The sequence below is a fragment of the Mandrillus leucophaeus genome, unplaced genomic scaffold, assembly GCF_000951045.1.
Source record: "Mandrillus leucophaeus isolate KB7577 unplaced genomic scaffold, Mleu.le_1.0 Scaffold243, whole genome shotgun sequence".
NCBI classification, from domain to species: domain Eukaryota; kingdom Metazoa; phylum Chordata; class Mammalia; order Primates; family Cercopithecidae; genus Mandrillus; species Mandrillus leucophaeus.
Window position 1 is genome coordinate 1,179,358 of NW_012102510.1, and position 26,086 is coordinate 1,205,443.

Sequence of the window (26,086 nt, forward strand, 5' to 3'; positions counted from 1 at the left end):
TTAACACCTTCATTAGCAGGGGCGAAACAAATCCCTCCTCAGCTGTAAAGGCAGAATGTCGAGGTAACACCACATTCCAGCATTGTGATAATTGTGCATCCCATCCCACCCCTTGCATCCCCACAAAAAGAAAGCTTCATTCTCTTGAGCAGCCATTTTGATGCCTGACCCTTAACACAGCCAACACAATAACTTGAGCATCCATGTGAAAGTACCAACAGCGGTGGCAGGTGGTGGCTCATGCCTATAATCCCAGCACTTTGGGAGACAGAGGCGGGAGGATCACCTGAGGTCAGGAGTTGGAGACCAGCCTCACCGACACGGTGAAACCCCATCTGGACTAAAAATACAAAAATTAGCCAGGTGTAGTGGCGGGTGCCTGTAATCCCAGCCACTCAGGAGGCTGAGGCAGGGGAATCGCTTGAACCCGGGAGGTGAAGGTTGCAGTGAGCCGAGATCGTGCCACTGCACTCCAGCCTGGGCGACAGAGCGAGACTCCTTCTCAGAAAAAAAAAAAAAAAAACTACCAATAGCTATGACCTACCATTCCCACGAAAGAAAGTAAAAGCCCACAAAGGTAAACATTTTCTTCCCTTTGACATCTTCTGCCCTTCATTATAAAGAATTGCTCAGTTGTTGAAAAAGGACCTTAATATGCAAAACTTTACATTTTAATGAGAATCAAAGGCAAATTCTTTTGAACTGTGTCACAATGAATAACATTACAAACATGTCTCTCCTCAGCACACAACTCGTCCTTATTTTAGTCAAGCAGGCAAATTAGTGGGCCTGTAAAAACAGCAAGGTAGTAGGAGAAAAATCATCAGAAGGTTAATAGCAGAAGGGTTTGGTTTAAAAGAAGCCTCCTAATGCATCTGTGTTCTGATCGGTGTTACGTCAATTCAACAGTGAAACGCAATTTTATTAAAAGCTGATACTTGGCTGGGTGCAGTGGCTCACACCTGTAGTCCTAATACAGTGGGAGGCCAAGGCAGGCAGATCACTTGAGCCCAGGAGTTAAAAACCAGCCTGGACAATATGGCAAAACCCTGTCTCTACAAAAAATACAAAAACAACCCCGGCGTGCTCGTGCACACCTGTAGTCCCAGCTACTCAGGAGGCTGAGGTGGGAGGATCACTTGAGCCCAGGAGATGGAGGTCGTAGTGAGCTGAGATCCTGCCACTGTCCCCCACCTGGGTGACAAGGCCAAACCCTGTCTCATAAAAAAATTTTTTAAGTTGATACTGCTATTGGTTCATGCAGGTGACTCTGTTAACATTATCTCAAATGAAATTATTCAGAACAACTGGCAGTTTTATACAGTTTCAGGAAAAGTGTTTTGAAAAGCAAATATCAAACAACTGGTTAAATGCAAAGCCACATGGTCACAATGGAAAAACAACTCTTTTAGAACAGTAAAAAGTCATGTAATATAATGACATGCAGAATTTTTATTTAAATACATTGTCAGAAATAGATTAGACCCGGTTTCTCCTCGAAGGTTACCTCAAAATACATTTCACTTCATAGAAGTTTATGTAAGTGTCAAAATATTGAACATAAGAGCAAATGGGTTAGTACTACTGGAATGCAATCATTATAAAGCTGGATAGGTGGATTAATTGTCCTACATACCTGTGGTTTTTCAGATTCCTGTGCTTGCTTACTCATGTACATTTGACTCTTTCAGAAACCACTTCTAGAAGCTCCCGGTTTGGCTTCTACACTGCCACCTGTAGACATAAAAGAGAAATAAATCATGTATTATTCGTCAACAATGCATCTTTTCTAGACATCTAACGGGGACATCTGGGGAAAAAGTGGCAAAATATTTGCTCCAAAAGACAAAAATGTTCTTTCTCCTCTGTGTGGAAAATTCCTAAGGCGTCCTTCTCCCCAATGGTATGATAAATTATTTGATTAGAAATTGAAACATACGTAAGTCTCAGATCATCAACTATACACCACTCTCGGCCGATCATTAAAGAGATGGAGTCGCAGAACTCAACTTAACAGTAATTTCAAGACCTGTCGTTTAAAATTAGAAGAAAACTTCACCGCTTTGTTCATTTGGTATTTCAGAATTCTGTAAATTGACACAAAGAAAGATCAGGGGCGATTCAGGCTAAGATTACTTTACCACAAGGTTGTAAGATATCTATTTAAAATAACAGTAATTCTAACCTGAACTACAGTTTTGTCCAATCCAAACAGCAGTTTGGTGGAGTATTTTCATCAAAATGCCCTATCCTTGATTTGAATATGAATGACTGCGGAAGGGTCTTTCTGAAACCCCACGGATTTTAATACAGGTAAGTCCTTTTTCCAAAAAAAAAAAAAAAAAAGTCAGGAAATGAACAAACAGGAATAAAAATTCATGAACAACTATCAGCAAGTCCAAGCAGCCATGAGACGTGCGCGCGCGTGTGTGTGTGTGTGTGAGAGAGAGACAGAGAGAGAGAGACAGAGGCAGAGACAGAGAGACAGAGCCAGAGACAGAGAGAGAAACAGAGAGAGAGACAGAGAGAGAGAGACCGACCGACAGACACACACTGAGATTCTGGAGTTAATTGCGAATAACCGCGCCGCGAAGCTTTTTTACCTCCTCCAAGTCCCACAGTCTACCTAGGACAAGTAAACCTCGCTCCAGCACCTTAAGTCAAAGACACAAGCACCACCACCTCCACCCCCACTACCTAGGCGAGACAGCGCCAAAAGCCACCGAGCGTGCACGCCAGCCAGGCCCGCTACCCCGCAAACCCGGGAGCTTCTTTATCCCCGGCAGAGATCCGCCCCACTTACCCGTAATTTACTTTAACGCCTCGAAAGCATGATTTGGTTTATGGAATTGCAGCAAATACAAGAAAATCAAGTCTCCTTGAGACACTCTTCTCCTCCTCCCTAGGACGGACATTCACACGGAACACTCTCCTTTCCCTCTCAACCCGGAACACGCTCTGGACTATCCCAAGAGGGTCTTTGGGGACCCGCCAGAGATCGATACTGCTCCCACGTGCCTCCATTAAACCCTCGTCCAAACGTGCACAAGGCGCCAAGGGCATGTGCAGAATCAGCCCTCAGAATAAGTTCAGCAAACCCATTCTCTAGCCCCCGAAAGCGCGAGGGAGCACCCTGACGCAAGCGCCGGCCCCGGCAGACAATACTCAAGCAACTCCAGCCTTCCGCGCACACGCCCCGACCGGTCCAGCCACCACTCTCTCCTCCCATGGTCCCTACAGTCTTCGGGCCGGGAGCAGGGGGCGTCCTGATGGTTGCTGGGTGTGGACTGTGAAGAGAAGGGCAACCTGCACACACCACCGATACTGCGGGGCGGGTAGGAGATCGCAGTTCTCCAAAGCCCCACCGGTGCTCAGCTCCTCAGAAGGGGTGGGGTGGGGACAGTGGAACTGAGGTAGTGAACCCTAAGGAAGGCAGCTTTTCTGCACCTCTTCCCCACCTACCACAGCGTGCGCGCATAAGCGCGCACACCACGGGGCCGTGCACCTTCCTTCTGCCCCTGGACCTACCCAGCCCTTGCCCCCAAGCGCAGTGGCCTGGAAAAGCGGGCATCCGGCCCGCGGTGGCCAGGGGAGCGGGCAGAGCGCCGCGCTCTGGGGTGCCCACCTGCGCGCAGGGTCGTCGCTGCTGCCGGTGCGCCCGTCGCTGTTGCAGTCTCCAGCTGCAGGAGGAGGAGGCGCGGCGGCTGAGCCCCTGGACTCCACGCGCCTACTCGCGCCCCGGAGCGGCGGTCCTCATTTCCCTTCGTCCCGGCTGGCGAGCCACCCACCTAGCCCGCAGGTTCTGCCAGTCCCGCGGCCCGCCAGAGCCCAAGCTATCCTCTCCGCCCCTTTCCCGCCGCCCCGCGCTGCGCTGCGCTCCGCCCCCTACCCGCCCATCCCCGCCGGGGCCCAGCCGGGGGCTGCGGGCGCCGCGCTTCGTGCCGCAGATTTAGGGTTCTTGGGTCTGTGGCGGTAGAAAGGAGATGGGGGGCACCAGGGGTGCGGCCCTGGGGTCCGCCCCCAACCCCGCTCTCCCAACTGGTTCCCCACTCCTGGGGCCCGCGGCAGCCGCCCGCGGCTAAGGGTGTGGGCACCGTGCACTCTGCCCCCGCTCTTCCGGCGTCTCCCCGCGTGGCACCTTCCATGGCCTAGAGAGTGCCTCGTGTCTTAGGGGGAGGGGGTTGGTGAAGCAAGGTGGAGTGAGCCTGAGAGTGGAGGCGAAGAAATTACCATGTGAATTGCCAGGGGCTGCAAGTTGCTGCCTGTGCCCCTGTTTCTGTTACATTAACTACCTGGATGTGCTGCTTTCCTTGCTACAACCGCAGTAATATTCAGAAGCTTGAATATGAGATTTCCAAGTTAATTGGTTGTAGGGTGGTTGAGTTTTTTTTTTTTTTAATGTAATGATGGCAGAAGACAACAGATTCACTCTTTTTAAAAAGTTACTTTACATATATGTACAATATAATTTCTAATTTAAAAATTAGCAAAATATAAATAACAGAACAGCTGTGTTTTACAGAAACGAATCCAGTGTGTATGTGTTATTTAAACCCGCCGTAATTATATTAATTGGTTAATTTTAAAGTGTATTTTAGGTAGTTCCTAAAACGGACTCAGAATTTAGGGATTAGGAACCCCTGAGTTTTAATTTGGCTTTTTGTCATAGTTCTAAAATGTCAATTTCATGGAAATTACTACATGGGGTTGTTTAGAAAAAATTGATTCTTTTTCTTCCAGGTTGGCAGCATTTTTAGATCTGGCAAAGGACAGATTTTTTTTTTTTTTTTGAAGCCAAGAAATAATAAAATTCTCATTCATTTTCTGATGATGGAATATCTGGTCTGGTAGCTTTTTCTTTAAGTGTTTCTCTCTTTGAGGCAAACTTCCTTTCTGTTTCTTCTTACACGTTTTTCTTCCAAAATTTCTCCTAAATATAGGCAAAGTTATGGAAGCCGTGAATTTTGAGCCTTTGTTTTCTTAAAGGAGACGGAAAATTAATTATAATTCATTATCAATACCATCCCACGCTCATGATACTACATTTCACATTGATTAACCCTGTTTTTCAACTCTGCTTTTAGTGATTTCACCTAACACTTGAGAACCAAGAGTTTATTTTAAGTTTCATCCTTATAAGAATGAAATGCACACTTTAATTAACATTTTGAACCAAAATTAAATTCATTAAATTCACTAATGGAAAGTACGTTAGTACAGTGTGTGTTGCTGGGTAAATGAGGACAATGTGGATGATAAACAGTTCTGAAGAAAAGACTCTGAAGCAAAGAAAACAGTCCTTAGAAAAACTGATGATCCCCTTTTCAAGGGAAGGATGACAAATGCCAGTAATTATGCAAAGAATGACTCCTGCCTCTCTTCTCTTTGCTTTGGTTTTGTGGCTAGGCCTGCATTTATCTCTCTTGATCATCATAATAAAAGTAAAGTAATTCAGCATTCCGGTGACACTGCTTAGTAAATTAGCAATTTGAAAATGCTTTTATTACCTAATTAATCCAAGCAAATGCCTTCGATAAATCCAGTTTTACTCTTAACATTTTTTGTGCCTCCAGAGAAACACTTGTATGAAATAAAAACAGCTAAGGCAAGCTCTAAAACAATTGCTAGCCAGATTCTTTGGGTGTATGTGTGTAGCAATAGAGTTGATATTAAGTGACCTTTGGGTCTTAAATTATATATCAAATACTGGTTCCGAGTTGCTCATTGGCGTCTTCTTGAGTGAGTTCCTGTGTGTTTGCTTTGCCATTTATTCCCCAGAAGCATGCTTCATTTCTTCCTTTCTGCCTTACTGAATCTACCTTAGCCTAAATTATGTTCATTGAACTCTCACCAAAAAATCAGACCCTAATCCATAGCCCACTTGACAATCATCTTTGTCCTTCAAGTTTAGTCTCTTTTGAGGTCTTTGGTAAGAATCCAGCATGATTAAACATCCAAAATTGGAAAGAGTACTTCATTAGGCATGGTTCTAACTAAGAGATAACAACCAGATTTCTCAAAACAAAAGGGTGTGCCACTTGAATAAAAAGAAGAAAGAAACAAAAACAGCAAATCCATTTTGTTCAGGTCAAAACTAAGCCAACAAAATCACAATTGAAATCCTTTCTAAGCCTGAATTGTGCTACGAGATATGTAAAAAGTACAATTTAAATAATTTATCTATTTTTTTCACCACTACCAATCCTTTGCTCCACTGACCAAACACCATTATGCTTCACATTTCCCTTTTAGTTCCCGTGCTATTGAGTTTTTTTCACTGATCTTTAAATAAGAAAGTGCGCTGGACACTCCCATTATCCCCAAGGAATTCTGTGTCACCCTCCATTTAGTTTCAAAAGTTTTCTTGAAATGTCTGTGACATTGATGAGGACAGATCTGAACATCCCATGTAGACCTGTGGAAAGGGAGCTCCATGACTAGTCTACATTCAAGACAGTGGGATTAAAACAAAACATGAGTTTTGTTCTAACAGTTTAATCCAATTGGCATCTCCCATTCTGATCCTCACTCCAGTGAAAGGTTTTATAATGTGTGGTTTTTCCCTCTTAAGGAATTTTCTCTTGATAATTATTTTAATAATTTTTGTTCGTTGACTCTTTGAGTTGTGAGCCTGAACATAATGCACAGTCTTCTCTCTTTTCTTTCCTGTGATAACTGAGAATTGATTTAAGGGGAAAAGGAACACAATGAGACAACTCTTTTGCCAGTTTCTTCTTCTGGCTCTAAGAAAAGCATGAATTAGCTTACTTTACTTTGGTTGATTGGATTGAGCAGCATCATTGATTCAAATTTGCAGAATGTCAATTACTTTAATTGATCTCCTTGTGTTAGGGAAATACATCACTAGTTATCTCACAAGACAATGGAGATACAGACAGTACTACCATATAATGCTCAGATTGAAGTGTTGATGATCTAAGTTACTTAAAAATATGTGTGTGTATATGTGGGTGTGTATATGTATAATTCAAAGCTAAATATAAACCTGATTGCTTGTAATAGATTCTTCAGTTACAAAACCTTTGATAAGCTCTCTCATATTTTTGGAGTATGTAATAAACTGAAGAATACCTCACTACCTTACTCACAGGAAAGTACTTTTTTCTGATCCAGATCTCCACATAAATTTCCAACATCAACTATTTAACCCTATCATCTCATGGTTAAAAAAAGAAAAAAGAAGATGATGATGAAAGAAAAGAAGAAAGAGAGAATGAAAGAAAAAGCAGGAAAGAAGAGAGAGAGAGAGAAAGAAAGTGGGGGAGGACAGAGGGAGGAAGAAAAAGATAAAAAGGAGCAGAGTAAAGACTGTGGCCAAGCGCCCTAGCTCACGCCCGTACTTCCAGCACTTTGGGAGGCCAAGGTGGGTGGATCACTTGAGCTCAGAAGTTCGAGATCAGCCTGGGCAACATGGCGAAACCCTATACCAACAAAAAAAAAATACAAAAAGCCAGGCGAAGCTGAGGCAGGAGAATCACATCAACCCGGGAGGAGGAGTTTTCAGTGAGCAGAGATTGAGCCACTGCACTCCAGCCTGGGTGACAGAGTGAGATCGTCTCAAAAAACAGAGTAAAGACAGTATGATAGGGTGAATACGTGTATGACTGGTTAGCACAATTGATAAGCACATCGGGTTAATAACATAATGGTTTTCTCCCCTTATGGACCATTTTGCTTTGTTTTACTTCATGGCTATCAATCAAAGCCCTATTCCTAGACATGAACAAATGTATTCCTAGTCACCAAATATGGTGGCTGGAATTATGTCCCCCCCAAAAATATGTCGAAGTTCTACACCTGTGACCTGTGAATGTGACCTTATTTGGAAAGAGAGTCACTGCAGATATAATTAGGATGTAAATTAAGATTAGGTCATACTGGAATAGAGTGAGCCCTTAATCCAATATGACTGGTATCCTTACAAGAAAATGACACACACACACACACACACACACGCACACACACACAGGGAAATGGTCATGTAAAAATGAAGGCAGAGATTGGAATTATGCTGCTACAAGCAAGGAACAGCTGAGAGTACCAGAAGCTGGAAGAGACAAGAAATGGTCCTCCCCTAGAGGAACTGGAGGGGGCATGGACCTGCCAACACTTCGATTTTGGACTTCTGGCCTCCAGAACTGGAAAACAATAAATATCAGTTGTCTTCAACCATCCAGTTTGTGGGACTTTGTAGCCCTAGAAACCAATACACCAGGAATTCATCACCAACTTTTAGTGATGCCAGCCCATCATTTTCTGTAGCCAGCCCAGAGTAAATGTTCAAGTGTAAAGTGTTTAAGAATGGTAGACAGGGCCGGGCATGGTGGCTCACGCCTGTAATCCCAGCACTTTGGGAGGCCAAGGCAGGTGGATCACTTGAGGTCAGGAGTTCGAGACCAGCCTGGCCAACATGGTGAAACCCCATCTCTACTAAAAATACAAAATTAGCTGGGTGTGGTGGCGCACACCTGTAGTCCCAGTTACTCGCAAGGCTGAGGCAGGAGAATCACTTGAACCCGGAAGGAGGAGGTTGCAGTGAGCCAAGATCATGCCACTGCACTCCAGCCTGGGCAACAGGGTGAGACTCAATCTCAAATAAAATAAAATAAAATAAAATGATAGGCAGAGACATTTTTGTATATGAAGGACAACAGCAGGGTAGACTCATCCAGGAATTAGAAAGAATCTTGAAAATTCACCTAATCCAATACATGGCTCCTCCAAAATATGACTCTGCTACAATTTAGAATCAGAGAGTAACAGAATCTTTTTTTTTTTTTTTTTTTTTTTGAAACAGAGTCTTGCTCTGTCACCCAGGCTGGAGTGTAGTGGCACCATCTTGGCTCACTGCAACCTTCTCCTCCGAGGTTCAAGTGATTAACCCTGCCTCAGCCTCACGAGTTGCTGGGATTACAGGCGTCCACCACCACACCCAGCTAACTTTTGTATTTTTAGGAGAGACGGGGGTTTCACCATGTTAGCCAGGCTGGTCTCGAACTCCTAACCTCAAGTGATCCACCCGCCTCAGCCTCCCAAAGTGCTGAGATTTACAGGTGTGAGGCACCATGCTCAGCCAAGGAACAGAAATCTTAACACGTTAAAAGAATCTTGGAGATTTTTCTCTTTTTTGAGATTATGTGATACCTAGGTGGTATGACTTTAAAAAATGCAGGATGGGGTCCTCTGCACATATTGTGCCCCTCAATACTCAATCATGCTCCATTGATTCAATTTCACCTCTAGCTCTTGGCTTGTAATAGCTTCCTCCCTTTAAGTCTTGAAAGCTTTTGGTCTTCAATAGTCCCAAATTAAAATATAAATGAGTCTGGAAGATTTCCCAGCCTGAACTCAAACCATTTCTCAACTTGACTGCTTATCAGTCCATGGTTGTATTCCTCTATTGTCTAGTACAGTGGCCCCCAACCCTTTTGGCACCGGGGACGGGTTCTGTGGAAGACAGTTTTTCCACGGACTCAGGGGTAGTGGTGGGGGAATGATTTCGCAATGAAGCTGTTCCACCTCAGATCACCAGGCATTAGTTAGATTATCATAAGGGGCGCACAACCTAGATCCCTCCTATGCACAGTTCACAATAGGGTTCACGCTCCTATGATAATCTAATGCAACTGCTGATCTGACAGGAGGCGGAGTTCAGGCGGTAATGCTGGCTTGCCCAAAGCTCGCCTCCTGCTGCGCAGCCTCCGAGGACTGGTACCAGTCTGCAGCCCAGGGGTTGGGGAGCCCCCTGGTCTAGAAGAACGCTGAGTTCATAAAATATCCTCCATAAATATCTGCCAAGTTAACAGAGAAGCAGAGTTTAGCATGAACTCAGAGAAGCAGAGGTTAGCATGAATGAGATGCAGGATTGGGTATGATAGTGTCTCAGTCCATTCACCCTGCTATAACAAAATACCTGAAACTGGGTAATGTGTAAAAACAGAAATTTATTTCTAACAGTTTTGGAGGCTGGGAAGTCCAAGATCAAGGTGCTGGCAGATTTGGTGCCTAGTAAGGGCCTTTCCTTATACAGGGCATTCTTGCTGTGTCCTCACATGGCAGAAGGCAGAAGGGCGAAAGGACCTCACTAGTTCCCTCTAGCCCTTTTACTGTAAGTGGCAATCCATCCGTGGGAGCAGAGTCCTGATGGCCTGATCACCTCTTAATACTGTTGCATTGAAGATTAAGTTTCAACATGAATTTTGAAAGGCACAAACATTCAAACCATAGCATGTGGGTAGAGGAGAAATGAAGAGGAAGAAAAGGAGAGCCCAAGACACATTGACTCTCAGAGCTTTATATGGAATTCTACATAAAGTCCCACCTGACTCTGATTGTAACATGAACTGTGACATAGGGATAAAAAGTCATCTGGGAGCTTTATTCACTTTACTTCTCCCAGTCTAGTAATCAATTATGGTCCTAAGGGGTGAAGGAGTGGTGCAGTGGGGGCAGGAAGGAGCTTTCATCCTCTCTAAAAACCTCCACCAACTCTCAGTCCCTCTCCAGCCATCCACCTAAAATATACAAGCTGAATAAATATAATGCATTTGGTATACAAATGCAACTTTGAGCAAGTTGTAACCAGCACGTCTCTCCATCCCAGCTTCTACTTCCAAATTCTAATCAGAGGCAGCCCCTATGCCCTTCCTCAATAGACATGCTGGAGCTGCCACTGCTAGTGGGAACTCATTTTCAAATGTATGCCTGGGACAGATCCCAACATAAACCCACCAACATCAGAAATCCGCCCCCTGTGTTTATTATCCATAAAAAAGAAGCAAATACTTTTGAGAGAAGACTGCATCACTCGAAGATGAATGGAGTGGTTTTTCAGTCAGAAGTGCCAGGAGAAATGAATAGGAAAGTGTCAATTCTCTGAAGAAAGGAGAGCTGGAGTACTTCTCCATATGTCCATTGTTAGATCTTGATATCTAGACTCTAAAAACTTTTGAAAATGTTTGAAACAGGAGCTTCACTGGATTTATTCTCTCATGAATATATGCAGAAGTATTCCAGCTATAGCTGACAAATTGAATCATAGTGTTACAATATAATGAAAATAAAGTTTACATTCAATTTTTTTTTTTAATGGGCCCGTTGCTGGGTGCGGTGGCTCACGCCTGTAATCCCAGCACTTTGGGAGGCTGAGGCAGGTGGATCACTTGAGGTCAGGAGTTCGAGACCAGCCTGGGCAACATGGTGAAATCCTGTCTCTACTGAAAATACAAAAATTAGCCGGACATGGTGTTGCACGTCTATAATCCCAGCTACTCGGGAGGCTGAGGCAGGAGAATAGATTGAACCCAGGAGGCAGAGGTTGCAGTGAGCCTAGATCGTGCCCCTGTGCTCCAGCCTGGGCAATACAGTGAGACTCCACCTCAATAAATAAATAAATAGTAAATAATAAATGGGCCCGTGAAGAAAAGTCAACAATTCAAAATGTTAGTGGTCTAGTCATGGTATTTTTGTTATATCCTCAGTAAAGTATCGCTCTTCTTTGTAATGCACATGAAGTCTATCAACCACTAAACCTACTTCATGGAATAAATATGGCATCTGACTCCACCTCTGGAGATGCTCCCTAGCAGTTGAGTCACAGGGCACCAAACTTTCTCTGGCCCCCTGATGTAGTGGTAGCCAATCCCAGCCAAAAATGAGAACAAAATTTCCCCAGAATCCAAGACCAGAGTTATTATTTAGATATTGCCTGAACAGCAACTCCCAACCCCCACCAACCTCAAAGCTCCAACAGCTCCATTTACTGCTTTGTATTTCTCTGAAGCATCTATTCCTATCAAATATTCTTTGTATCTTTTTCATTTTTATGATCCACCTCTCCCCACTAGAATATGCATTTCCTGAGAGCAGGGATTTTTGGCTATTTTGCTTAGGCTATGGCCCCAGCACCTAGGATGGCATCTGGAATGTCGTAGGTGGTTGATAAATATTTGTTGAGTGATTTATGCACACATTATAATTTCACATATTACATGAATAGGACTGAAGAATGTTCTAAGTATTTGCCTATTTATTGATAGGAAGGCCAGGCATGGTGACTCATGCCTGTAATCCCAGCACATTGGGAGGCCGAGGTGGGAGCATGGCTTGAGGCCAGGAGTTTGAGACCAGCCTAGGAAACATGGCAAGACTTCATCTCTACAAAAAAACAAAGAAATAACAATCTTGATAGGAAAGCCAATTCATATTTTGACTAATTTTATTTTATTGAAGCAAAGAATTGTTACTAATGAGAGATAGTGTACAATGTAACCAAAAAGATTCATGATGAACATCTTGTGTGCTTTTTGTCATCATCTCAATTTTTATTTGCAAATATGTTAACAGATCCACCTGACAATTTCAGAATCATAGGATTTGTCTACTCAAGACCTTCCTTTTGCATAATTTGAGCTCTTCCCCTTGTTTTTGTGTAATAACACAAGTGTTCCAACGACAGAGATGAGGATGGGAGTCTTTGACTCAAAGAAATCCAGATTCAGCCAAGGCCATCTCCAGAGAGAGAGAACAATAAAAAAAGTCATCTTGGACTGAGTTTTCTATCTACTATTCTCTCTAGCCTCTGTCCTGCAAGTCACTCCTTTTAGTTTCTAGGGGTCAGAGACTTCTACTAGTAGATGGCTCACTTTGGTTTCAGACGAATGACTCATTGCCTTGGCATCTCACAGTTTCAAGTCCTCACTGGACACCCAGCTGAAAGGAAAACCTAAAAGTGGCTTCCCCTTTCTCACCTATGCGGGGCACACAAAGTAAACTAACCCCTCAGCCTGCTTATTTGAAGAACAGTGGACCAGGAAAGAGGCAGTGTCCATCTCTGTTTCTCTAACCCAGGGTCCTAGGGCTGGATGGTGCAGATGTGGTGGCAGACACTTCCCTCAGCAAGCCTCACACTGCTTGTCTCCATTGAGACAGGGCAAGTGGGCGGGGTCAGAAGATCTTCTGAGAAGGCGGAGCCCAGCAGCTCTGGGCAGGGTAGCAGCTAGTCTTTTTACAGGCTCCAGGTTCACTCATCAGCAGAGGGTGCCTGCTGTTTACTGGCAAGCTTATCCAAGGCTTCTTTATTAATGCACTTAATTCAGTGCTTCTTAGATTGAAATCATCTGGGAAGCTTTAAAAATGTGCTAATGTCCAGACCCATGGCTTGCTACATAATTTGTGGGTCCAGGGAAAATTAAAAATATGGGGCTGCTTGTTCAAAAATTACTACAAATTTAAGACGGCAGAGCTTTAAACCCAAAATAGAGCTCTTCTAAGTGCTGCCTGGTACAACTGCACAGGTTGCCTGCCCATGAAAGCCATCCTGCCGAGACTCCGCCCCCGGAAAGTCAGATTTTATTGTTCTTGAGTAAAGTTCAGACATTGGAATTATTCTAAAGCTCCCCAAATATTTCTTATGCATAGTTAGGATTAAGAACCTTGATTCTAGCTCAGTGAATCATGAAATACAAAAGATTCTTACAATTACAATTGACACCTGCATACAAACTTATCTCTAATTCAATAACTCAAAATCCTCACTCTGAAACATTTTCAGCTTACCCAGGGTGAAATCATCATGACAACATTCTTAAGAAAAATTTTCAACCCATACATAAGTTATAAGCTGCAGTCATGAATCACCTTTTGATTCCCTTTTTCAAAAACAAAAAGTCATGAAAATGGCATATTTTCTCATATAGAAAATTAATATAATTTGAAGTATTATTACTCATCATCATTCACATTAAATTTGAAATAAGGCTAAACAAGAATATTGCTAAATGGAAATTTATTACCACATCAATAGAATTCACAATGACACTTTAAAAATATTCAAACGAATGTCAAACATCTTCCCCTGTGCTCTGCACTAAAGAACAAGAAGCAAATATGCACTATTCTGAGAATTTCATCTAGGAGAAAGAATCTTCGGGAAGGGTCCATGGATAGTCTCCCACCCCAAGTCAGTCCCCCACCCCAAGCCAATCCCACTACTGCAAGTCTCTATGGAGAATCTTTGCACTGTCTCCCATCCCTTGGAATCCTGAGGTCTTCCTCAGAAGCAAATCTTTAAAAGTGTGCTCCTGATGCTTTTACACTGTTGATGGGAGTGTAAATTAGTTCAGCCATTGTGGAAGACAGTGTGGTGATTTCTGAAAGACCTAGAGACAAAAATACCATTTGACCCAGCAATCCCATTACTGGGTATATACTCAAAGGAATATAAATCATTCTATTATAAAGATATATGCATGCATATGTTCATTGCAGCACTATTCACAACAGCAAAGACATGGAATCAACCCAAATGTCCATCAGTGATAGACTAGATAAAGAAAACGTGATACATATAGACCATGAAATACTATGCAGCCATACAAAGGAATGAGATCTGTCCTTTGCAGGGACATGGATGGAGCTGGAAGCCATTATCCTCAGCAAACTAATGCAGGAACAGAAAACCAAACGCTGCATGTTTTCATCTATAAGTGGGAGCTGAACAATGAGAACACATGGACACATGGGGGGAACGACACACACTGGGGCCTGTCGGGAGTAGGGGCACAGGGGTAGGGAAAGCATCAGGAAGAATAGCTAGTGGGTGCTGGGCTTAATACCTAGATGACGGGTTGATCTATGCAGCAAAGCACCACAGCACACGTTTATCTGTGTAACAAACCTGCACATCCTGCACATGTACCCTTGAGCTTAAAACAAAAGTTCGAGGGGAAAAAAAAAAAAAAAAGTGTACTCCTGCTGCCCTGGGTTATAAAGGCCATCACTGTACTTAAAAGAAAATCCAAAGCTGAAGCCCTCCCATCCTTTTCTGCAGGCCCTGCATCCCTTGTTGAGACTCCATTTCTTCCCTGTTAAGGACTTGTGCTCTCAACACAGCTGTGGAAACTACCAAGTACCACATCAGGGAAAATGTGTGACCTTTCTGCGCTCACAACTGACTCTACTTGACTTGCATCTTTCACGAGAGAACCTGATAATTCTTCATGGAGTGACTCTTCAGATACAGAAAGGGTGGTGACCCACCTTTCTGGATTACTCAGGATCAGCTAACTTTCAGCACTGAAAATCCAGCATCCTAGGATACCGCTTGTCACCTTAGAAGCAAGGTGTCATTCACAATCACTTCCAAAGCCTCCAGAAGCTAAAAATATGCATAGGAAGAAAATTTTGCTTGTTTTTCCCTGGAATTTGGTTTAACTGTGTGTTAACCAATTGCAGATGTGCTTCTGAAAGGGCTCTGTAGCAGCTGCTGCTGGTGCTCTGGCCAGACTGCCTCCGCCTCCGCCTCCGCTACTCTCCTTTATAGGTTGTGTGCACCCATCCCCCAACTTCTGCATGCTTGTCTCCTAACTGCTCACACCTGCAGCTTTCTTCAGCGAACTACCCTTGGGCTACTGGACCCACTTCACTGGACCTGCTGAGAGCTGGCAGGTTTATGTCCCTCCCCATGTCTCCCCCCGCCGCCCCCAATTCTGATCCTGGGCAGTCCATAAGGAATAACTAACAGGTAAAGAAGTGTGAAAGCTTCTTCTCCCTTGCCACAAGGGAAACAAACTCTGAGGTGTAATTTATACTTCCAAACTAAGTTTGGGATCAGCCTAAGGCTAGGACATCACCTGAAATCACATCCTTGGCTTCTTTCCCTTCTTTGTCTCGCTTGCCCCACTCCCTTACTGGTTTCTCCTGAGGGTGCTTTTTTCATAAATAGCTTCTATCTAAATCCTCATCACAGCCTCTGCTCTGGGGAACCTGACCCAAGACAGGCTTGATTCTTTATATATAAAAATATAACAAACACTAATAAGCAAGGTGGGTCTTTGCTTAGATGTCTGCTGGAGGAAAGGAGAGCTCTGTCTTTACAAAGTCAAGGGATGATAAATGAATAATCCATCTAGCAGTGGTTCCTTCTTCATGCTGCCAATGGAGAATATTCCTGAAAGCCCCAAGTGAACTTGGATAATTCTTTCACTCTCTTATTGCATTTACCTTCACTACAGCAATTCCTCTATGATGTTATAGTATTTTGTGTGTCCAGTCTTGTCATCTTGGCAGATTATAAGCCACTAAGAGGTAGTAACAAAGCATTTTCTTCCTGAATCACAAGTCTTACACAAAATGGTGACTTATAGCACAGAATGCATGCTTACATAATAGATAGAAACACCATTCAAAAATGTTTAGAACTTTTGCCCATTCTAGTAAATATCTATGAATATTTCATTGATGGCTGGATGTGGCGGCTCACGTCTCTAATCCCAGCACTTTGGGAGGCCGAGGTGGCAGATCACCTGAGGTCAGGAGTTCGAGACCAGCCTGACCAACATGAAGAAACTGCATCTCTACTAAAAATACAAAATTAGCCAGGCATGGTGGTTTATGCCTATAATCTCAGCTACTCAGGAGGCTGAGGCAGGAGAATCGCTTGAACCCGGAAGGCGGTGGTTGTGGTGAGCCGAGATCGCACCATTGCACTCCAGTCTGGGCAACAGGAGTGAAACTCCATCTCAGAATATATACATATGTATATTTCATTGACTATCAGTTGGGGTTCTGGCAACAGGAAGCAGAAGGCACATCCAAATGGAATTCTGCAGACAATTCAACAAAGAGAATATTTGCAAAGGTGAAGGCAGGGAAATGAGAACCAGCAATGGATGGTGAAGCACCTTGGAACCTGTAAGTGGGAAGCTGCTGTTATCCTTAGGTTTGAAGGGGAAAGTAAGAGGGGGAAATCGTAGGAACCCAGTGACATCCATAGCTGTTGGAAAGAGCCACTAAGACAGGAGCCAGGACTCCTTCAGAACTCAATCACTGCCAATCTGCAATTTGGCAGGGTGGAATTCAGGACAAAAAAATATTCTCATCTCTCTCCTCCTACTTTCAGATCTCTTCCTGAGGTTGGCCAAACCCAATTAAAAGCCAGACAGCAAGGGAACCTGGGTGATACAATCTAAAGGAGTTCGAATCACAGTAGAGAAGGCTACAGAATGATCTGAAAGGGCAAATGGGGAGTAATCTGAATACCAAAAAACACTCTAAATCCCACCCCATGTGATATGGTTTGGATGTTTGTCCCCTCCAAATCTCATGTTAAAATGTGATTCCAAATTTTAGAGGTGAGGCCTGCTGGGAGGTGATTGGATCATGGGGGTGGATCTCTCACGAATGATTTAGCACCATCCCTTTTGTGATAAGTGAGTTCTCTCTCAGTCAGTTCATGTGAGATCTGGCCCTGTAAAATAACATGGGACCTCCCCCTTCTCTCTCTCTTGCTCCCACTCTTGCTATGTGACATGCTGGCTCCCCATCACCTTCGACCATGATTGTAGGCTTCCTGAGGCCCTCACCAGAAGCAGATTGCCAGCACCGTGCTTACACAGCCTGCAGAACTACGAGCGAACTAGACTTCTTTTTTTTGTAAGTTACCCAGCCTCAGGTATTCTTTTACAGCAATGCAAGAATGGACTCACATACCATGTATGGCACTTGGCCACATGTGAAAGCAAACCACGGATGATAGCTCCTGTTTTAAGTCTTTATTTCTTAATACTCTATATTTACTATTTCCATTCATTTCTGTTTCTTCCTATCTCTCTTTCTTGGGTTCCTGGCTCTCTACTTCTCCCTGCTTCTTCCTCTGACATTCATGACACCCTTTGGATTTTTCTTAGGTTCCTGAATGCTAGCTTTCTAGTAGGTTCTTGGCTCTCTGTTAATGACTCTTATTTTTGATTCTCTCCAAGGAGAAACTTCTCACTCTTGCTTTAACCTTGTGGAATCCCACCAGTCATGACCAGTTGCCTGACTAATTGAAAATCCATTGTTCAAGGAAAAGTAACTTCTATAGCCACTAATAGACCAACATAAGACAATGACTTTGACATGGGGCATGTGCCTAAATTATGGAATTCTTAGCTTTGAGAGGGTCATTTATTACAAAGAACTCAGCCTAAAAGTCATTTGTGTGTGTTCTGCTAGACGCATATTTGATCTATAAAACCCTTCTGTGCAGGCAGAAAATGAACATACTTTTTCCAAAGGGCAAATTAACGTGGACGCGCACTCTTTTTGTTTTCATTTTTTGTGTATATCTCCATTAGCAAGTTGAAATAGCTACAGAACTATGAGTGATACAGACATTGTGATGTGAATTCTTAACTCAGAGTACTGGCATATAGAAAACAAAAATTTTCTGTGATATGAAAAAAATGGACCAGGCACGATGGCTCACGCCTATCATCCCAACACTTTGGGAGGCCGAGGCGGGTGAATCACATGAAGCCAGGAGTTCAAGACCAGCCTGGCCAACATGGTGAAATCCTGTCTCTACTAAAAATACAAAAATTAGCCAGGCGTGGTGGCATACGTCCATAATCCCAGCTACTCAGGAGGCTGAGGCACGAGAATCTCTTGATCCTGGGAGGCAGAGGCTGCAGTGAGCTGAGATAGCACCACTGCACTCCAGCCTGGATGACAGAGTGAGACTCTGTCTCAAAAAAAAGAAAAGAAACAAAGAAAAAAATTAGTAATGCAACCTCGCTCAGTGTGAGTTGAGACAGGAATTAGCCACCATGGTCGCTCATTGGAAAGAAGATGAAGATACAGACAAAATCAGAATAGAGGTATTAACTTTAACCAGACCTGTACAAGGGTTTCAGTGAGGAGAAATTGAAGGTAAACGTCAGAACTATAGCAGGTCCTTGAATAAGTTATTTTATTCAACATTGTTTCATTCAACATGATTTTATTATAACTTTGATGAGAAAAAATATCAATTCCTGGCTGGGGCCACCGGGCCACTGTCTGTGTGGAGTCTGCACGTTCTCCCCATGTGTGCGGGAGTTTTCTTCAAGTACTCTGGCTTACTCCCACATCCCAAAGCTGTGCATATCAGGTGAATGGGCGTGTCTACACGGCCCCAGTTTGCGAGAGTATGGGTGTGTATGAGTGGGCCCTGCAGTGGGATGGCATCCTGTCCAGGGTGGATTCCTGCCAGGCAACCTGAGCTGCTGGGATAGGCTATGGCCACCTACCACTCTGAACTGGAATCAGGATGTTGGAAGATAAATTAATGAGTGAGTACAAATGATCGTAAAATCGAAATTTGTAAAGTCTGCAATAATCACACACATGCACAACAATAAACGATGCAGGATGAAGACACTCAGAGAGCCCCTCACTAGTTGCGATTGATCTTGAACTGCATGGTGGTAGGAGGTGCTCCTTATTATGTTCACTTTGCAAACACTTATTCCTTGATTTAGCCCACCACCACCATGACTGCTGTTGCTACTCATTTGCCAGAAATTGGGTAAATAATTATCTTACTTGTTTTTATTATGTTTCTTAAATGTATGTAGAGCTCATATTAATTTCAATGTTTAATAGTAGAAATGTTTTGGGGTCTTTATTTAGAAGTTTGGCGATGTTTTTGTCACCATAGGAACTTAACTCCTATTTAGATCAATAAGCCTACAGGAAAATTGGTTCCTTACTACTCTTTTTGCTTAAAGTTGCCATTTCCAAGAGCCTATTGACAACATTGAGGACTACTGTATGTAATTAGCTGACATATTTATATCTCATCTTCTTTTATAAACACATTATTGGGAAAAATCCTTTTCTATGCAGCGAGTTTTATTATTTGTGATGCAGAAGTGCAAAAAGTCTTATTTCAGAAGGAAGTTAGTGCAGATTAATGCCAGTTGTCTATAAATCTCTTTTATTTATTTGCCAGCATTAACAAACACCATCTAATAATTTTACTAACCAATTGATTGTGATCAGAAAGCAAACACTTCCTTAACAAAGCATGTTATGGATTCTTATTTGCAGCACAAATGTACCACTTGATCAAGAGAGAATGCACATCCAATATTTTCACCAGTAATACAGGTATTCAATTCATTTGGCACACATTATTTGAAAATTTACTCTTTGATAGGCACTAGGCTGAGGACTGGAGGAGATAATTGTCGTAGAATTTAGCTGTGAGGAATTAGGAATTCTGATTAGGAATCTTTTGCAAGCCTGGCGATTAGAATTTGTGCCAAGCCACTCCAAAGACAAAATTAAGCCAGTAGTCATGGAATGGATGATAACATCCAACTTTTAATAACAATTTCAGAAGCTAAAAGAAGCAGATATTGCATCTGGTTTAAGAGTTTCTTTTTGTCCAAGAAATCCTAAGATCCACGTTACAAAGTGGTACACAGTAACCGTAGAGTTCTAAACCCATTTGATTCATGGCTTCCTGCAACATGGCTGTGGTAGGCATAATAAAACCCCCAAAGATGTCCACAAAGATGTCCGCAAAGTATAACAATCCATACTTTCATGGCATGACATGGCAAAGGGACTTTGTAGATGTGAATAAATGGAGGATATTAAGATGGGGAAGATTTTCCCGGATCACCTGCGTGGGCCCAATGTAATCACAAGGGTTCTTATAAGAGGAAGGCTAGAAGCTCAGAGTCAGAGAGACGTGATGACAGAAGCAGAGATGAGAGAGAGAGAGAAAGAGAGAGAGAGAAATATTTAAAGATGAAATGATATTTAAGATTGAAAGCTGACTGTGAAGATGGAGAAAGAGGTCATGAATCAAGAAATGTAGGTGGTCACCTCCTCTGGAGCTTTCAGAAGGAAAGCAGTTCTGCCATTGCCTTGACTTTAGCCCTGTATGACTCATTTCAGACTTCTGACCTCCAGAATTGTAAAATAATACGTTTGTGTTGTTTTAAGCTATTATGTTTGAAACTAATACAATGACTGAGTGTAGAATGTTTACAGAAAACGTGACGACAAACTCACCTTTGAGTAACTCCAAATGAGTGATGACTGCAGACACAGTAGGTTCGAAGGAAGTGCTGAGGTACAAGAATCAGTCATGCAGTGGGACAGTTTGAAACATGGCCCCAAGTTCTTTCATAGACCTCCCTTTGAGAGGTAGGATCTGTGTCCCCCACCCTTGAATCTGCATCCTCTTGGGACTGCTTTGACTGATACAGTGTATAAATGCTGATAAATGACATTTAAGGCCAGGTCATAGACGACCACAACATGACTGCACCTATGTTCTTTTTTACTCTGTGGAACTATAATTTGATAAATGATTACATCTTCTAAAGAAAGTACCAGCAAGAATAAACACATTTCATCAAAGAGAAAGAAATTAAGCTACACTGCATTTAAGATTCCAATTCAAATAAATTATGGGTAATTTTCATCTGCTATTTTTTAAGACATTGTATCAGTCTTTGAGCTCATTTTCTCACCAGGTTTGGACATATTCCTTCTTTTCATCCTGTGTTTTGCCATTTTAATGTTACAAGAATTATTTTCAGTGCCACTTCCTTTATTTGCTATAACAAAAGGAAGGAGAAATTAGTTTTCACTCTCCAATCTGGCTTCAGCAATGCTGATTTTTTAAATTATTATTTCCACATTTTCTCATCTTCTAGCCTTTACTGACATCCCTTCTTAGACCCTCTCCCCCTTCTGTCTACCACCTTTCAAACACATGTAACATTAAGGATTTATCCTCCAACAACACTTCTTTAAACAAGAACGCTTTTCTCCATCCATTCTTCTCATTCCTTTCCAGCTTAGGGAAGCAACCACGTTTCCTGAGGCCGTTTGGCCATATGGACAGGCAACTCCAGAATTCTTTCTGATAAAATATTTGTTCCACTTTGCATCATTGAAGAGACAAACTTTGGAGCTTCAGTGAGAATAATGGGTTCTATGTGAAGATGTAATAAGTGGTGGCTCTATATAAGACATATCACCTGAAATCTCATACGTAAAGGCCCAGTTCGGGTTTAGAAACCACTAAAAGGTGATTTTCACAGGTAATTTACAACAATGATTATGAAAGATGCATATTTTTTCTGAACTATTTTAAAGTAAGTTAATGTTTACATGTCCTTTACTCCTTCAGGGTATATTTCCAAAAGCAAGGACATTCCCCTACCTAACTGCAATGTAATTGTCAATGATTTCAATGGACTTCTAATATCTGTTCCCTTGTAAAATTCTGAGAATCTTTCAAAGGAAATTTTGGTTTGAACACATTGCTATAATCAGGTCAAATCTATAGCTGTTGCATACTTTTTATATTGGGAGCTCCACAGGGTGGAAAAGTCCTCTCTCTCCTATTAAAGATGTACAGATTTTGTCCTAAGTTCCTTTTGTCCCTGTAAGTGGGGGTAGGAAGGGGAGGCTTCCGAATTCAGGACTAAAAGGAAGACAAAAGTTTAACTCATGAATCCACTCTGTGTGTCCCCACATTCTGGTGTGATTAGGTTTACTAAATCTTTCTAGATTTTCTGAAAGTATGATCTAAAATGGTCCTAAACTGGACTTAAATCTGTGTTGGATCTATGCAAACTTTAGGAGATTCTCACTTTCTTTAGGGATGCAATTTTCACTTCACGTAGATCTCTATAAGATTTACATTTTCTCGACTTTGGTAAAGTACACTGCTTGTTATGCAATGTTTGTCCAGCTTTTGAGGAGAGCTTTACTACTATCTTCCAGGACATTTTCTAATTTGTAATTTCCTATAGCTGCCCTACTTTCAGCTTAACTCTCTAATATATTATTTTACTTTCATATTTATTTGAACAGAGAAAATCAATTTAAAAATCATTGATCTATTCTTTAGCTTCACTTGAACAACTTAGCCATGGGAATCAGTAGAATTGGGTTGTTTGTTTGTTTATTTGTTTGATACAGGGTCTCACTCTGTTGCCCAGGCTAGAGTGCAGTGGTGCGATCATGGTTCACTGCAGCCTCAACCTCCTGGGTTCAAGTGATCCTCCCACCTCAACCTCCTGAGTAACTGGGACTACAGGTGTAGAGATGTGAACCACTACACCTGGCTTTCTTTCTTTTTTTTTTTTTTTTTTTGATACAGAGTCTTGCCCTGTAGCCCAGGCTGGAGTGCAGTGACATGATCTCTGCTCACTGCAACCTCCACCTCCCGGGCTCAGGTGATCCTCCCACCTTGGCCTCCAGAGTAGCTGTGACTACAGGCATACACCACCACTGGGCCTGGCTTATTTTTGTGTTTTTAGTAGAGACAGAGTCTTAACATGTTGCCCAGGCTGGTCTTGAACTCCTGGGCTCAAGCGATCTGCCCACCTCAGCCTCCCAAAGTTCTGGGATTACAGGCGTGAGCCACTGCACCCAGCCTAAATTTTTTAATATATTTTTTAGAGACAAGATCTCACCGTGTTGCCCAGGCTGGTCTTGAACCCCTGGGCTCAAGTGATCCTCCTGCCTGGGCCTCCCAAATGATGGGATTACAAGCATGAGCCACTGCACCCAGCCAGAAGTAATTGTTTATAATGTCCCATGTTTTTGCTAATTGAGAACTTAATAAACTATTTCCCCAAATGCTAAAGCACAAGATTTTAAAATAATTATTTTAAGTAACAAAATGTGGTTTTTAAATGTTTGGTAAAATAAAATATGTTATTGCAGAATAAATTTTATTCAACTTTGTACAAGATAGGTGCAAATTGGGTGGTCAATTGAAGGCATTGGTAAACAGCAAAAGTACAATTGGAAGCATGGAATTGACAGAAATCACTGGGTTGGTGTAGTTATTTTATTAATGATATTGTTGAAATTCATAGCATACTAAATTAGGAAGTACCGTAAGCATCCATAGACTTAGATTTATTTCTAGGTGTATAGCAGCATCTGAAGCTACTCTAGTGACATTGTTTTTCATTTTCCAATTGTCTTTTGTTAACACAGGCATACCTCGGAAATATTGCAGGTTCAGTTCCAGACCACTCCAATAAAGCAAACATCACAATAAAGCAAGTCATATGGATTGTTTGGTTTCTCAGTGCATATAAAAGTTATGTTTACACTATACTATACTCTATTAAGTGTGCGATAGCATTACATATAAAAAATGTTCATACCTTAATTAAAAATACTTTATTGCTAAAAAATGCTAACAAAACAAGCACATGTTGTTGGAAAAATCATACTCATAGACTTGCTCGATACAAGGTTGCCACAAACCTTCAATTTGGAAAAAAAAAATGCAATATCCATAAAGCAAAATAAAGCAAAGTACAATACAATGAGGTATGCCTGGATAGAGAAGTCCAGTTTATTTTTGTGTATTGACCTTGTACCATACAACCTTGCTGAACTCACTTATTTTACCAGGATTTTTTTTTTGTAGATTATTTAGTATTTTCTATGTATAGCCATTTTGTCTGTAAAGTTTTAATATTTCTTTCCACTTTTTACATTTTTACATTTCTTTTTCTTGCTTTATTTCACTGGCTAGGAGTTACTAAGCAGTGTTGAATCAAAATGATGAGAGCAGATATCTTTTCCTTGTTCTTGATCTTAGGGGAAAAATGTTTAGTATTTTGCCATTAAGTATGATCTTTGCTGTAGATTTCTCAAATATGCTCTTTATTGGGTGGCAGAAAATTCCTTCTATTCTTAGTTTGCTGAGAAGACCCACCATCTGACACACGGTTAAACAGTTACCCAAAATAATAACAATCAAGACCGCTTTGGGAAACTCTGAGTATGTGAGGTTGCTATATTTTCACCTTTTACCTTTGAGTTTCAGGCAAACCTAAAGCTGTAAGCTTTCTTCTTCCTGCCTTCTGAAGCTTGCCCTGGTACCTCTTAGCCCTTTCAGAGTAGAGACATCTCCTAAGCAGAAAGTAATCCCCAGTTCTAAATGTGCCTCCATGCAAGAATGCACTACATACTCTGTTAAAACCCCAGAAAAATATCATCCAAGGCCAAAAGCCCTTCCAGCTCTTATGAGCCATTTAATCTTCCTTCTGAAAGTCCTACCCTCAATCTAGTGAAGGAAAGGGAAATGGTGAAAGCAAAAAGAGACGCATCTCCTAGCCCTTCTAATCCTAAATGCCTCTGTGGGTAGCACTCTTAAGTAGGTGTGAGGGGGACTGTACAGGGCTACAAATGGGTGGTGAGGATACAGGTGGTGTGGTGAAAAGAGCCTGGACTGGCAGTAAGGAGACCTGGGCTCCGTTCTGTATTCTGTCCCTCTCTAGCTATTTGCCCTTGAAGAAAGCTCCATGGTGAACTCCCTGACCTCAGTATCTTCATCTGTAAATTGCATGGATTGAACCAACAGATGAGCTCCAAGGGCCTTCTGATATTCTGGATCACTATGACTCTAAATTAGAACAACTAAACATACAGAAAGACTGATCACCACAAAATGACAAATCTACTAGAGAGCAAATGCAAATACTCTTCTCAACTGTTTACTAGATAACTGGAGTCACATTCACCGCAAGGTTATCTACATATCGATTACTCTGCCCCAGGAAATGTCTCCACATTTATGTTCTCAGTTGGATCACAGCTTCCTAGCCAGTAAGAAATGTATTGAGTAAGACTCACTAATTTTTCACACAGGAAACAAGAAATATTCTTCTTCAGCTTTGTCAGGGAAGAAGTGGGTAGAAAATCTCAAGTTATGGCACTGCCCAGGAAGGGGTGAAGTAGAAGGGGTGAAGAGTAGGGGAAGCTGGCAGTGGAAGATTTCCTCATTTAAATGGGGGAAAAAAAGAAAGGCATCTCACCAGCGTTAATGGGAAAGCTTAATCTGGGGGAATTCCCTGGAGATCCAAGATGTCTGATAAGTGCAGAATCAAATTAGTTGGACACCAGAGTATTACAGTTAACAGGCCCAAGTCAACAGGTCCAATTTCCATCATTGCTGTATTGAAGCCAACATGGTCTTGCCTTTCTGGGACAGTGTGCAGATTTCATGTAATTTAATAGAGGTTATTAATGACACATTTCATGTAATTCAATAAGAGTCAGTAGTGAAAATATAATTGTGGTGGCAAATTCTTTGACACACCCATGGACAAGGAGGGTTCTATGTCCCCTCCCTTTGAATCTTAGCAGACTCTTAGCTGGTTTAACCGATAGAGTCCAGCAGAAGTAGCGCTATGTGACTTCCAAGGCTAGATCAGAAAAGGTGATGCAGCTTCTACTTTGTTTGCTTAGAACATTATCTCTTGGA

At 42.2% G+C, this 26,086-nt stretch overlaps 1 long non-coding RNA gene across 1 annotated transcript; it reads right to left on the reverse strand.

Annotated features, from left to right (window-relative positions):
- Nucleotides 1-649: 649 nt before the first annotated feature.
- LOC105541667 lies at nucleotides 650-3,762 on the reverse strand. Its single transcript, XR_001006368.1, has 3 exons — nucleotides 3,626-3,762; nucleotides 1,637-1,734; nucleotides 650-789 (listed from the first exon to the last, which is right to left on the reverse strand). It is a non-coding gene; the product is annotated as an uncharacterized LOC105541667 (long non-coding RNA).
- Nucleotides 3,763-26,086: the final 22,324 nt, after the last annotated feature.